The sequence below is a fragment of the Taudactylus pleione genome, unplaced genomic scaffold (genome assembly GCF_031769625.1).
Source record: "Taudactylus pleione unplaced genomic scaffold, aTauple2 ptg000377l, whole genome shotgun sequence".
In the NCBI taxonomy this organism is placed as follows: Eukaryota; Metazoa; Chordata; class Amphibia; order Anura; family Myobatrachidae; genus Taudactylus; species Taudactylus pleione.
Window position 1 is genome coordinate 7145518 of NW_028284778.1, and position 15549 is coordinate 7161066.

The window sequence follows — 15549 nt, forward strand, 5'->3', positions numbered from 1 at the left end:
ACACACCTGTACACACACACACCTACAAACATCTGTACACACAGGTTATTTTACATGAATGTGTCCCAAAAAACCCTGGATTTGCCGTAGCACAGAAATAACTTATTCCCTATAACATACATCATCATAGAACAACACACACACAAACATGTATACACACACACACACACACACACACATCTCCCACCAGGCTTTCTAGCAGCCATCTTGAACTATCGCTTTGTTCTTTATTCACACTTATCTCTCACAATTCTTGCATAGCTTACACATATATATGTATAGATATAGATAAAACATATTGTATTATTGGATTGTACTTGACAATTCGAAAATACTGTTAAATATATATATATATATATATATATATATATATATATAATAAATGTATGTGTGTGCATAATTATTGAATAATCAATTGTTTATAAAAATAACCCTTTTACTTTACTACATCTGGTGTGCAATGTTTTCTTAAATGAAATTATCCTAATTCTTTAAAGGACTATTTCCTGAGTAAAACCTTGCGAGTAAGATATTAATGATGTATAGTAAGTTATTAATTATGATAATTTATTAAATTATAAAAATAGAATATTTGTTTCCAGCATATGAGATTAAAACCAGACTGAAAGGTAAAAAAAAATATAAAAACAGACAGAGGAAAACACCTTTACAAACATGACAGGTAAAAAACGATTATTAGTATATACACGTGTATTTGAAATAGTAATTGTGACTTGTTGTGATTATCAGTACATTATACTGTAAAAACCATATCAATTAATATTGTTGTATTAAATAATAAAATATACCAAAATAGTATGTTAGTTTTACTGTAGTTTACTGATAGCGCCCTCTATTGCAGGGCGCCAGATTAAGGCTTGTGGGGGCCCCCACCAATAAAATTTACTGATAATAGTACTAATGATACAAATATTGGCATACTACAGGTGGGACCATTGGGGAGGATGGTCTCTGGGCATCTTACAGTGCCAGGTTGCCGGCTGGTGCCCCCCTCACAGCCACTGTCCTTGCAATGAGCCAGAGCGTGCACACACTCAGACAGGAGGGCCAAGAATCGGGCACCGGTGCGTTTACCTGTCAGGACCCTGGTGGTCGTGACTGGTGAGAATCATGCACCTGGCCGCCACCTTCCGTCTGCTGGAGCCGCACACTGTCACCGGCCATAACTGAGCAGCAGCCGAGGCTGGGAGAGCAGGGAGCCAGACGAGCGCCGATCCCATCCACCCTGGCCAAGGGAAAGATGGAAACACTGGACTGGAAGGTAAGTATGTGGGAGGGACTGCAATGCTGCAGAGAGCCGGCCAGGCCAGGGCGGGTTCAGAGTGGCTATAACCTAAATATCTAAAGGATGGATTCATCGTTAAAAATATGAAATATATTAATTTTTTTATTTTCTGTTTCTTGGTTTTTATATCCTTTTATGCATACAACCAGTATTGGTTCGTATAGATTAGAATAAAAATATTTTTAACAAATAATCCGTCCTTTAGATATTTATGGTTATAGCCAGCACTGGTTTTTATGTATATATATTTCTTAGAGGACTAACTGTAAAAGGCTCGGTGAAAGGTTTTAGTTCCTTTTTCTCCTACTAATATCATATCCTTGAAGCAAATATTCTATTTTTATCATGTAATAACAGATCATAATTAATAACTAATTATAAACCGTTTAATAACCTACTTGCAAATTTACCCAAGATTACTGTATATACCTTTAAATCATTTGGATAATTCATTCAAGAATGAGTACACACAGGTATGAAATAAAATAAAGGAAAGTGTATTTCAATAACAATTCCTTATTCAATAATATTCACATATATGTAAAACAGTATTATCACATTTCCAATATTTCAATATGTTTTAACAATATGTGTGTATGTGTGTGTATATGAGGGGATTGTAAAGGGGTAGAAATATTTCTTCATGCATTTAGAGCAAATCCGGGACTTATTGATACATTGGGGAATACAATCTATCTGAAGAAAATACTTAGGGGGAGAGAGAGAGATGCAATAGAATAGAGACAATCTAGTGTATGGGTGCTATGGGGTATGTGAAAGATTGAAGATTACATGGTACATGGATTACATAACATATATATTCATGGGAATAAACACCATATAAAGGATGATACATATCTACCATCTCTGTTCCTCTGGCCTCCATCCTCTCCTGCTCCTATACTCACCATGCCTCCTCTTCCATTTTGCAACTCATATATATATATATATATATATATATATATATATCCCTAATCTCATCTAACTGGGCTTTTCTCATGGCATTTTCAGAGTGACATAACCTGTGTGTATACTCTGATCTATACATTAATGGAAGCCTACATCACGCTCTTCAAAGGAATCCCTTATTCCATTCTATTGCGACACCACCTTGTTAACCAAATTAGCATTTAGTCTATTGTAACCTAGAATCCTAATTTAGGTCAATACTTGTTGATAATTACCTTCACTTCTTTACATATTAAATTTCCAGGAGGACCTTCCAAAAGCCTTATCATATTTGGACAAACACAATTGACTAGATCAAAGTGAAAACCTTGTTGACAACAAATGGATCTATTTTCTGACCCTCAACATATAGGGGTCCATGTACTAAGCAGTGTTAGGAGACAGAGTGAAAAGTGATGCCTGTGATAAGGTGCCAGCCAATCAGCTCCCAACTGTCATTTTTCAAACACAGCCTGTGAGATGACAGTTGGGAGCTGATTGGCTGGCACCTTATCACAGAGTTATCACTTTTCACTCTGTCTCCTAACACTGCTTAGTACATAGACCCCATAGTAACAAATCTGACTACAGTTTCTAATCTCAATATCTAGTCTAAGCAAGGACACCTGATTCTCCAAAGATACACAATGACTGTAGTTGTCTTTCTAAGAAGCAATTATGGGATTGACATTCCTTCACACTAACAAACCTCTCACCAGCTGCTGTTGAAAGTGCACCTATATTTGTTTCTTTTTTTTCCACTAGGGTACAGAGTAGACTGGGTAGGAGCAATGTGTGGGGCCCCCTAGGCGACCGCCCTGCCTATAATTGAACCCTGATCTACTGGATAAATGTTGTAAATAACGTATTGTAAACTGAATAATTATAGCACCCACTATTAGAGAGTGTGTGTGTATAATGTTTTCTGTTCATTGTCCCCTCTATTGAACTGGTAGTTAATGTGTTGAAATCTATATTTTTATAACACAAACCTAATGGAAATAAATTATGTGGCATCCTGATCAAAATTGACCATTATTGTTAATGTATAATACCTATATTATATTTATAACATTATATAAAGGATTAATTCATGGAAATTAAAAAAATATATATCAAATTCAAGGGATATATATATATATATATATATACAGTATATATATATATATATATATATATATATACACACACACACACATGTATGTGTCTAAGAAATTATGTTCATGATAAGTGCATAGTGATTGTATCAAATCATCATAAACACCAAGTAATATTGTTATATATAAGTTAAAATAAAGGATATGGATATATATATATATATATATATATATATATATATATAGTTAGTGGATGAATGGTATAATAACTGATGGTGTGACAGTGATGTAATTGTGATCTGATTGTATAGTAAATATGTTATCCATGTGAATATAAGAAGTGATTAATGATATGTGTAAAAATGATTAGGTGTAAAAGAAAAAATATATAACCAAATTGTGTAAAATAATCGTGAGGTTCAACATTGTATATTATAATTCTGGTTTGGTTGTCAGTTTTCTTAATATTAAACACAAATACCATATCTTAGGTCAGAATAAGGATAAAAATAGTCCCAATATTTCACCAAAATAAACAAATTTATGTAATTGCTCCTAATATAAATCTACAGGATTACATGAGAAAGGCTGTATAATCGTTCTCCTCATTTAGGTCCACTGGTGCCAAGGTGTCATTACAAATATGAGTCTTGTTTCCTGTCATAAAAGTTCACTATCGATATCTCCCCCTCTAATGTCCATGTTAATTTTCCTCATGCCAAATGCTGTTACTCCATTAGGGTGACTCTTGTGGTATAGTATAAAATGTCTATCCCCTGGTGTTAGTGGCCTCCTCAGTTGTTGGTCATGTTTGGCATTGTGTATGTTCCTCAGGTGTTACAAAGTCCTCTTTATCAGTGTTCTTCTCATTATTCCAATATAATTATAATAATGAGAAGACCACTGAAAAAGAGGACTTTGGAACACCTGGGGAACAAGTGACACCACTACTGGTCAGCCGGATGATGTCAGTTCAGTCTGGGTTTCTTTCAAACACAAAGCACCCTAAAGCTGGTGGCTGGACCCAATTCTAAGGCACAAGGGACTACATATCACACAATTCCCTGAAGAAGCCTCCAATATCAGACCTATTCATTTCCGGGATCATGGTGACATCACCTCCGCCAACCCACTCAGCGTTTTTATTACCTTGAAGATCCCCAGATTGCTTTTTGTGAGGAGACTGGCCCTATGATACGAGCCACTACTGTCCCACACCCCTAAAGATGCTTATTTCAAACATTAAGACAGACCTCCACATCCGCTCCGCAGCACCAAAGCCAGAAGTGACACCATTTTAAAAAGAAAACTGTTACTATAAAAGTGAGCACTTTAGAAGTTACCCTCCATGCCTTGATAAAGAGATACATTATCTGGAATCATGTTGGCTGTAGGAGGTACTGCCCGGTGGAGCTGCATACAAATACCCTGGAAAGAGGTAAGACCTTTGTTTGCACCATCTAGCTAATTAAAACCAGACTTGAAACTGTTATTAGTGATTCCTGACAAAATTACTGGTCACCTTGCTCCAGGTGGAGTATGACATCCCCTGGGTAATACATTTTGTTTATATATAAATGTGTTAAGCATATACATGCACTATAATATTCTTTTTATTACCTTTTCATAAAAACCTATTGGTCCTACAAAATGAAACCTTTATATGAGAGGCAGAGTATGCATAGTGGTGAGTACAGTACACATGTGATTTCCATCTCCCATTTGCATAAACACACATACATGTTTGGTGTCACTACTGTCATTGTAATTGAGGTACTCCATCATCACTGACTGCTAATACCAGTAACATTACTTATACCAGCTAATGATACCTGTATATGAGAGGCAGAGTATGCATAGTGGTGAGTACGGTATGCATGTGATTTCCATCTCCCATTTGCATAGACACACATACATGTTTGGTGTCACTACTGTCATTGTAAGTGAGGTACTCCATCATCACTGACTGCTAATACCAGTAACATTACTTATACCAGCTAATGATACCTGTATATGAGAGGCAGAGTATGCATAGTGGTGAGTACGGTATGCATGTGATTTCCATCTCCCATTTGCATAGACACACATACATGTTTGGTGTCACTACTGTCAGTGTGAGGTACTCCATCATCACTGACTGCTAATACCAGTAACATTACTTATACCAGCTAATGATACCTTTATATGAGAGGCAGAGTATGCATAGTGGTGAGTACGGTGCACATTATAATTTGCACCTTGGGGGTGATACACGTCACCTGTACAATACCCCAAATGAACATCTGAGCTTACTGTGATCAGCATAAAACACTACACATTGCTGGATCCTCTTATATATTACATGTATCTGTGATGAACAGACGCTGATCAGTATAATCCATCCATGGGAGAGAAATGGAGAATAATGACCTCGGGATGAGTAATATATATAAGGAACGTACAGTTACAGTCATTATCTGTATCACCATAATATACATCACATAGTTTATGTACCCTCACCAGTGACCACCTTGGCAGCGCCGCTCTTCAGCACTATACACATTATCTCACATAGGCCCTCATTCAGAGCCACTCGCTAGCGGCAGTACGCTCGTTCCGAGCGATGTTCGCACATCTGCGCATGCGTACGGTTTTTAGTACGCATGCGCGAACCAGTCAGTGCGGCCGAAAATCGTTGGTACGCAATATAGCGAGGGCCTGCTATTTTGAGTGACAGAATGAGGCATATGTGGGTGGTAACAGGGGAAGGTGCTTGAAAACGGGGAGTGGAGATCCGAACGCAGGCGTGCTTAAAGGTCAAAACGGGCGTTTTAAGGGAGTGCATAATTAATACAGCAGCATCATTGACCACGTCACTTGGTTTTTTTTAACTCAGAACTGCTCGCAAAATAGCGGTTGAAAACACCAACCACAAGAATAGCGAGCAGTTCATACGCTGTACGATGTACTCGATTAATCTAATAAATAGCGGACATGACGTATGGTGCGTGCGGCCAGGGGGCATTTTTATCAAAAAAACGAGCGTATGTTTTGCTCGCTCGTTCAGACTTAGAGGTGGGAACAGACTGCAATTTGCGAACGGATCATTTGAATAGCTGAACGAACGACCACAAATAGCGAACGGCTCTGAATCAGGCCCATAGTCTATGAAGGTCTGCGGGATAGATCTTGTTAGGAGACAGCAGCCAGATCACTGAGGCCTTTATTCCTGACCCTTACAGTGTAGATTTGTGGTGGTGACAATAATTGTCTCTCTGCTTTGAATTATTTATGCAGAACCCACACACTTATTACCTTGTTTATTACAGATAATACCATTAGTTTCCTTATTTATCCTAAAAAGGCCAAAATAATCTCCCCAAAATAGGCAAAAACATTTTTCTTTGAATTACAAGAAAGTGAAAAAACAAACTTTTTTTTAATTTATTTTCTCTAACCACCACCATGAAATACTTTGTAGTTTGTGCGTCACCATAAATCCACCATTCCAAAGCCGCAAACATCTGGATTCTACCCATAAGTTTCCATAACAAAATGTATTTTCAAGAACGATAATGTATTTTATCTTCTCTGTGTATAACTGATATACATAAAATGTATCCCCTATATAACAACAAAGTGATCTGTCATTATTGCCGAGAGTGGTGCCGACATCTAATAGAATAATAATGTATTTTATCTTCTCTGTATATAACTGAGATACAAAAAATATATCCCCTATATAACAACGACGTGGTCTGTTATTACTGCGGAGAGTGGTGCTGATATCTAATAGAATAAAGACAATACTAGAAGTGTCACCCGAGTGATCTATCCCAGTCTTATATTAATGACACATGGAGGATTAGGAAAGATTAGATCTGATATGTGATGTCTGAGGAGTTATATAGCAGCTATACACAGATGGGGGTCATCCTCCAATAAGATATAACACGTTATACAAAGAGCAGGGTTGTACAGCGCTAGGGAAATCTAAGTAACATTAAATAATAACATACAGGCTGATAAAGATGCATAAATGTATAGTATTTAAATATGAAAATATCAATGATAACAATATTACAAATGTAGCACATAGTATTTAGGCAAAATTCTGACAAGATGTTCTAGTGCGTCTAGTGCGTAGTAAATAGCGGAACGGATGGAATTACACTGATAAGGACTGGAGTTTTTTATTATCAAGAATATGGAAAACAACTTTTAGATATTGGCATAATAAGAGCCACATGTGAGATTTTTCATATATGTCATTATATTCTCATACTGGGTTGATACAGACACTATGGGGTAAATGTAACCCCTATATAACGCGATGTGTACTGGATTACTTAGATCATCTGTGCTTTAGTCATAATATTGACACTATTCTGTGTTATCTTTTTGTTCCCATGTAGAATTCTAACATAATTGCTCATTTAACCTTCATTTCTGCTTATTGCAGTTAAATGCTATCTTCAGTTAGGTCATTTGTTTATATAAAAACTGAGACTTGCTGTCAGCTGTTCTGGACATGTTAAAACTTTTTAAACCTATAATTCTTATTGCTAGAACAATGTATATAGCAGTTTAATCTACATATCTCTGTGGTTAATCACACCTGCAGAGAAACAAATCAATAATTAATACACACTTTTTAATACATCATTTAACATACATTTAGCTAAAATATCAAACAATATGGCTGCTGCATCAGACGCACACTTGCTTACTTTAGAGAGAAAGGGAAGGCCTTATCCTCTCTAGGCCTGAGGCCAATCGACAAATGCAGCCTTCTACAACTCACACAATTAATATATATATTCTCAATCATTTCTATATGCTCTTAATTGCAATGCAGGCAATAATAAAATGAATAAGCATGCATATATTCGTGAATTGCTGAAGGAACATGTACATCCAAATATTCCTGTGTTTATATATATATATATATATATATATATATATATATATATATATATATAGATATATAAAAAACACTTTGAGATAAGACAGCACTCCTGAAAAAAGTTCTTTAAAGATGCGGTGCCTAGTTCATACAAAACAAATATATGCACTCACTTTTTTGGGGATAAAAAAGCAACAAAGAGCCGGCACTCATGTTTAGTAGATTTATTGTGAAGGTCCCATATGAAAAATACAGCGTCCCGTAGTCAGCAGCAGCAGCCTGCCCGACGACCGTTTCAAGCAATCCTAATTGATTAGACCCTGAGGAAAACCAATTAGGATTGGTTGAAACAGTCATCGTGGGGCTGGCTGCTGCTGCTGCTGACTATTGGATGCTGTATTTTTCATATGTGACCTTCACAATAAATCCACTAAATGTGAGTGCTGGATCTTTGATGTTTTTTTTTTCAACAAAAAAGTGAGTGCATTATATATATACACACATACATACACACACACATATACAGTCAAATGTACTTAAAGCTAGTGCATGCATAATCTTGTTACCTGTCTCAATTTCAGATTTGATAACCTGATTAATGGATTGATAAGTGACAAGGTGGGCACGATTCTTATGATTGCTATAGCTAGTGAAGCAGGTTCCATATCTTTAGAGTATAGTTTGTAGTTCTAAGTCTATGTTTAGACCATTGGGCGTCATTGTGGATAATGTTGTTATCCATCTTATTTCAGATTGTTAGGAATGGATTAACCTGGAGTTTAGCAGCAGGCAAAGCAAAAGTTAATTGCAGGAGGCAATAGGTGCAGGTGAGTACTTGAGTACAGACATAGTCTGGGTGAATCATGTTGAACCTGTAATGCTGGATATGGATTTGACTCAGTGGATTGACTCACTTGTTACTCAGTGTTACAAGTCTCGGTCACGACTTGACACTTTCTGACAGTATGCCCAGACAGGACGGGGTTACTCCAGTCCTTCCTGTTGCTAGGCGATCGGCATGCCTCAGCAAGTGATGTGTATTCCACAAGTGCAAACCTGATTGGGACTTCAGCCTATTTATACTCACTGGACTATTGCAGCTGTGCTGACTATAGAGTGTCTGTGAGTTCCCTCGGCCTGGCTGCATAGTCAAGTTGTTCCTGTTCTCCTGTTGATACAAACACCTATTCGGCTTCCCAGCCACATCAAGCAGCCTCTGTGCTGCCATCTGTTTACTGAACTTTGTCTTTTTATCTCCTCCATTGTCCCTTGGCTCCATGGCTTAGGGAACATAATACCGTGATTGATTGGCAATCTGGTGAGATAATCAGATCGAGTCAGACCTGTCAGAATCGTTGTTTGACCATGCCTATTCGGTCCTTACTTGCTACCATTGCTAAGACATCTCTAGCCATTCCGTTTCAGTGTCAGGATTACGCTGATATTTTCTCCAAGAAACTTGCGGATGTTCTTCTTCCACATAGATCTTCCGATTGTGCAATCAATTAGATTCCAGACGCCAAATTACCCAAAGGCTGGCTGTATTCCCTTTCTATACCGGAGGACAAAGCTATCAGAGAGTATATTGAGGATGCCTTGGCTAAAGGATTCATCCATCCCTCAAAACATTATGGTAAAAAATTCATATCCATTACCTCTCATTCCGGTACTATTTGATCAACTGAGTCAGGCTAATATCTTCTCCAAGATTGACCTCCGAGGGGCATACAACCTAATTCGAATCAAGAGTGGAGACGAGTGGAAAATGGCCTTTAGTACTCACTCTGGACACTACGAGTATCTAGTCATGCCATTTGGCTTATCCAATGCCCCAGCTGTCTTTCAGGACCTGATTAATGACATTCTTTGGGAGTTTTTGGAGGTGTTCGTGGTCTTATATCTGGACGACATCCTCATTTTTTCTCATTCACTCGATCAACATCATCACCACGTACATCAGGTTCTCCAAAAATTGCGGGAGAACCATCTGTATGCCAAGTTGGAAAAATTTGAATTTGACCGCACTAAGGTTTCTTTTCTGTGGTATACAATCTCGTCCCAGGAATTTTCAATGGATCAAATGGACCAAACAACTTCCCTTAAAGCCATCCAGCGGTTCCTCGGATTTTCTAATTATTACCGTCGATTCATTGAATCTTTTTCCAGCATTGTGGCACCCATTGTTAATCTGACCAAAAAAGGAGCAGATACTTTAAACTGGCTAATTGAGGTGATCCAGTCTTTCAAAACTCTCAAGGTCGCTTTCACTCAGGCACCTGTTCTTCGACATCCTGATCCTGACCTTCCTTTTATCTTAGAGATAAATGCCTCTGAAGTAGGTGGAGCCGTTTTGTCACAGAAAGACCCTGCAGATAGTAAGTTGCACCCATGTGCATTCTTTTCTCGCAAATTTTCCTCTGCTGAATGCAATTATGGTGTAAAAAATCAAGAATTACTAGCTAGTAAATGGGCTTTCGAGGACTGGAGACACTGGTTGGAGGGGGCCAAACACCAAATTTTGGTTCTTACTGACCACAAGATCCTGTCCTACATTCAGTCCGGTAAAAGGTTGCATTCCCGGCAAGCACGTTGGGCTTTATTTTTTACGCGGTTCAACTTCCTCATCTCCTTCAGTCCTGGTTCCAAGAACATCAAGGATGACACCCTTTCCAGGAGTTTTGGACCTATTCAACAGATATCCAGGTCAGATGAAGCTATCATTCCTGACTCTTTCTTCCACTGTGCATTCACCCGAAATCTGGCAGATCTCATTCAGGCATGTCAATCGGAATCACCTCTGGAGAAGCCTTCTGGTCGATTGTTTGTCCCAGAGAAATTTAGAAGAGCAGTTCTTCTGGAGTTTCAAGCTTCTCAAGTTGCTGGTCATCCAGGCATCAGTAAAACTTTAGAATTACTCTCCCGCTCTGTATGGTGGCAGACTTTGAACAAAGATGTGCGTGAATTTATCTTGGCATGTGAGGTATGTGCCCGTAATAAAACACCTCGGACGGCTCCTTCTGGTCTGTTACTTCCACTTTCCATACCTAGGAGACCCTGGATTCGCATCGCCATGGATTTCATTGTTGACCTCCCAATGTCTGCTCGATGTTCCATTATCTGGATGGTGGTGGACCGGTTTAGCAAAATGGCACACTTTATACCAATGCAAAAACTTCCTACTGCTAAGGAACTCTCCGGCCTGTTTCTTCAACACATTTTTCGGGGCTTACCAATGGATATTGTGTCAGATCGAGGATCACAATTTGTGGCACAGTTCTGGAGAGTGTTCTGTTCCTTTCTGGCCATTGATCTTAGTCTTTCTTCAGGTTACCATGTCTAATGGACAGACTGAGCGCATTAATCAGTGTCTGGAACAATATCTACGCTGCTATGTTTCCAAGTGTCATAATGACTGGGTATCTCATCTGCCGCTTGCTGAGTTTGCTTTTAATAATTCATGCCATGCTGCATCTTCAGTATCCCCATTCTTCTGTGTTCAGGGCAACATCCGAGGGCAAACGCTTTCAACGCCGGTTCACCAGCCTCATCTTCTGTCTCTCGGCTCTGTCATATTTGGAATAAGGTTCATCAAAGCCTTCGGAAAGGTGTCTCTCCGTTCCAAAGATTCTGCTGATAAACATCGAAGGTTGTGTGGATTTAAGAAGGGTGATTTGGTTTGGCTCTCTACCAAAACATCAAGCTCCACCAACCTACGCAGAAGTTGGGTCCAAGGTTTATTGATGTTTCGAATTACTTCACAGGTGAACCCGGTAGCCTTCAAACTTCAATTACCCAACTCTCTCCATATCATTAATACTTTCCATTGTTCCTTGCTCAAACCGGTTTTCTCTTCAGCCAAATTCAAACTCAGGTCCTCTTCCAGGCCTGCTTCAGTCATGGTCCATGGTCAACACAAGTTCATAGTGGAGAAAATCTTTGACTCTAGAATTTCCAGGGGTCGTATACAATTTTTAGTCCACTGGAAGGGCTATGGTCCGGAGGAACATTCTGGGTTCCTGATTTTGCACTACATGCTACAAGGTTGAGATGTTTCTTTCAGGATTTTCCAGACAAACTAGGTTCTGGTGGTCCTCAACCCCGCATGAAGGGGGGGTAGTGTTACAAGTCGCTGTCATGACTTGACACTTTCTGACAGTATGTCCAGACAGGATGGGGTTACTCCAGTTCTTCCTGTTACTAGGCGATCAGCACGCCCCAGGAAGTGATGTGTATTCCACAAGTGCAAACCTGATTGGGACTTCAGCCTATTTATATTCACTGGACTATTGCAGCTGTGCCGATTATAGAGTGTCTGTGAGTTCCCTCGGCCTGGCTGAATAGTCAGGTTGTTCCTGTTCTCCTGTTGATATGAACACCTATTCGGCTTCCCAGCCCCATCAAGCAACCCCTCTGCTGCCATCTGTTTACTGAACTTCCATACGGCTTCCTAGCAGCCCGTGCTGCAGTCTGCTCAGCTATCGCCATATGGCTTCCAGCTGCGGTTATTGGTGGAATATCTCACTAGCTGGGTTCTTGTGGTCTCACATGGAGTAGACATCGGAATTCACAACACTCAGGATGCAGGTGGGAATATCCTGGAACCATGTAATGCTGGAAATAGATTGGATTGTGGCAGGCCAGCTACTCAGGATGCAGGTGGGAATACTGTTGAACCTGCAATGCTGGAAATGGATTTGATTGTGGCAGACCAGCTACTCAGGATGCAGGTTGCAGCTTGTAACAGAACCAGTACTTGATATGGTTAAACTGAAAGGTGAATGCAGGTTCGAGTTTCTAGCAGAACCAGTACTTGAAATGGTTGAACTGGCAGGAAGAATCCACAGGTACACGCTGGACTAGACACAAACTGGAGGTGACACAAAAGGTAAGCTGGAGGGTCTTGGCAAGGCACAAACATGTAGCAGGAATGGACACGGGAACAGGCAGAATCCAGCAGGACACAGGAGTAGGACTGGCAGGGACAGGACACTGAGGACTGAATCTGGGAGCAAAGGTATACAATGGCAGGATACTGGACAGGGGAACAAAGGTTAGGGAGCGAGGAACTGCACAGCGTGCAGCGACCACATGAACCTCCACTAGGTGCAGGAACTTAGCAATATCACTGGCAAGCAGGAACTGAATTGAATCCCTAATGAAGGGAGAGGTCTCCTGTGATTGGTCACTCAGGCTGTCAGGTAACTAGACTACCAACAGGTGAGTAACTGCATGCAGCAGCCAGAGTCCGGTAGCAACTGAGAGCCAATCAGGCAGAGAGCCTCAGCAGCACATTTAACATGTATTTGCTTATCATCTTATTAAAGTCTCCTCCCCTCCAATTAGGTTCTACTTTCTGGATTGCTATGTATGTTAGGCTGGGATCCTGAAAATATTTGAGTTTGAAGTGCTGAGATGCTGTGTAACTCAAAACCTTTACTGAAATAATTTTGTGCTCTCCTATCCTTTGTCAGAAGTCTGGTGGTCTTACCCACATTCTGCATTCCACCCAGCATTCTAGTAAATAGTGCCCTTTGTGTCAGAGGTCTGGTGGTCATATCCATGTACTGCATTCCACACAGGCATTCTAGTAAATAGATAATGCCCTTTGTGTCAGAGGTCTGGTGGTCTTACCCACGTACTGCATTCCACCCCAGGCATTCTAGTAAATAGTGCCCTTTGTGTCAGAGGTCTGGTGGTCTTACCCACGCACGTACTGCATTCTACCCGGGCATTCTAGTAAATTGAAAATACCCTTTGTGTCAGAGGTCTGGTGGTCTTACCCACATATTGAATTCCACCCAGGCATTCTAGTAAATAGATAATGCCCTGTGTGTCAGAGGTCTGGTGGTCTTACCCACTTACTGCATTCCCACGGGCATTCTAGTAAATAAATAATGCCATTTGTGTCAGAGGTCTGGTGGTCTTACCCACGCACGTACTGCATTCCACCCGGGCATTCTAGTAAACAGAGTGGCTTTTTTGTCACATGTCATGAAGTGTTGGATGTTAAAGTTCTCTCTTGTTACATTAGATTTAAACAGTGTCACTGGTTGTGCTTTTTTTTTGTTTGGCAGTTTTTACATTTACCACAGTAAATGAAGCCCCTTCTCTCCTTAGGGCAGTGACTGATGTTTGTTGGGAGTTTCCTGGTTTATGTGATTGTGAACCAGTCGTTTCCTGATATCAGAAAGTGTCTCATCCTTCAGTTGTATGTTCCAGTGTTTATTTCAGATTTTTTTGATGCTGCGAGATTCCGTGTTGTATTCACATTCTGAATTGTTTACAGCATTTCTTGTTCCTTTGTTTTTATATTGTAGCAATATTTCTCTTTTATTAAGGACTTCTTCATACGCTGTCTATATTATTGCTATTTTATATATTTCTTCTCCATTAGTTGTTTCTTTAAATCTTCTGTTTGCTTCTTGAAGTTATCTACCGTGAAATAATTTCTTCTTATACGGATAAACTGACCCTTTGGAATGTTGTCCAACCACTGTGGATGATGCTCCCTATTTGCCAGGATAAAACGGTTCATGTCTACTTGTTTGTAGTGGGTCTTTGTATCCTTCCTTCTTGTATATGTACATCCAGATCTAGGAACTCTACTGTTGTTTTACTGTATTACGTGAAGTGTAAATTTCTCGTGTTGCCGTTTAGTTGCGCAATGAATTCCTGTCCTAGCAGCTGTGGTCACAGACTTCCTTACAGCATTCATAATGCAGATGTCCGGGGATTGTACTGACACTGAATACTATCACCATTAGCCGGCAGCGGTATGTAGTCAGGAAGCTGGCCGTCGAAATGCCGACCACCAGCTTCGCGACTGAAATCCCGGCATGGGACTAATGATAGGGCATCTAAATACTGACGCCTATCATCAGTCCCACGCCGAAATCCCGACTCTTGACATATTGAATGTAGGTAAACCGGGCATCCGGTCCTGTTAGCTGCGGGGGAGGAGTTAGGTTTAGGGACTCCCGGGTGGATTTAGGATTAGGCACCCCCCTGGGAGTGTTAGGATTAGGATAGGGGAAGGGGGGGTTAGGCACCCCCCCTGGGAGTTAGGTTTAGGGAGCGGGTGTTAGGTTTAGGCACCCCTGGGGGGAGGTTAGGGTTAGGCACCCCTAAGGGAGGGTTGGGGGGGTTTGGATAGGATACTTGCCAGGTGCCTTCGGGAACTTCATCTGCCGGACTTCCAGTGTCGGTATTTCATCAGCCGGGCTTAGATTTGGCGGTATGTCATACCGGATCCGCTGGTAGCTACATACCGCCTACAATCACCAAGGATACTCATAAGTTCACCATCGAGACCC

At 40.2% G+C, this 15549-nt stretch overlaps 1 protein-coding gene across 1 annotated transcript in view; it reads left to right on the forward strand.

Annotated features, from left to right (window-relative positions):
- The window catches only part of LOC148508100 (uncharacterized), a 186045-nt gene that overhangs the window by 129281 nt on the left and 41215 nt on the right, over positions 1 to 15549 (forward strand). The gene's annotated exons all lie outside the window — the stretch shown is intronic.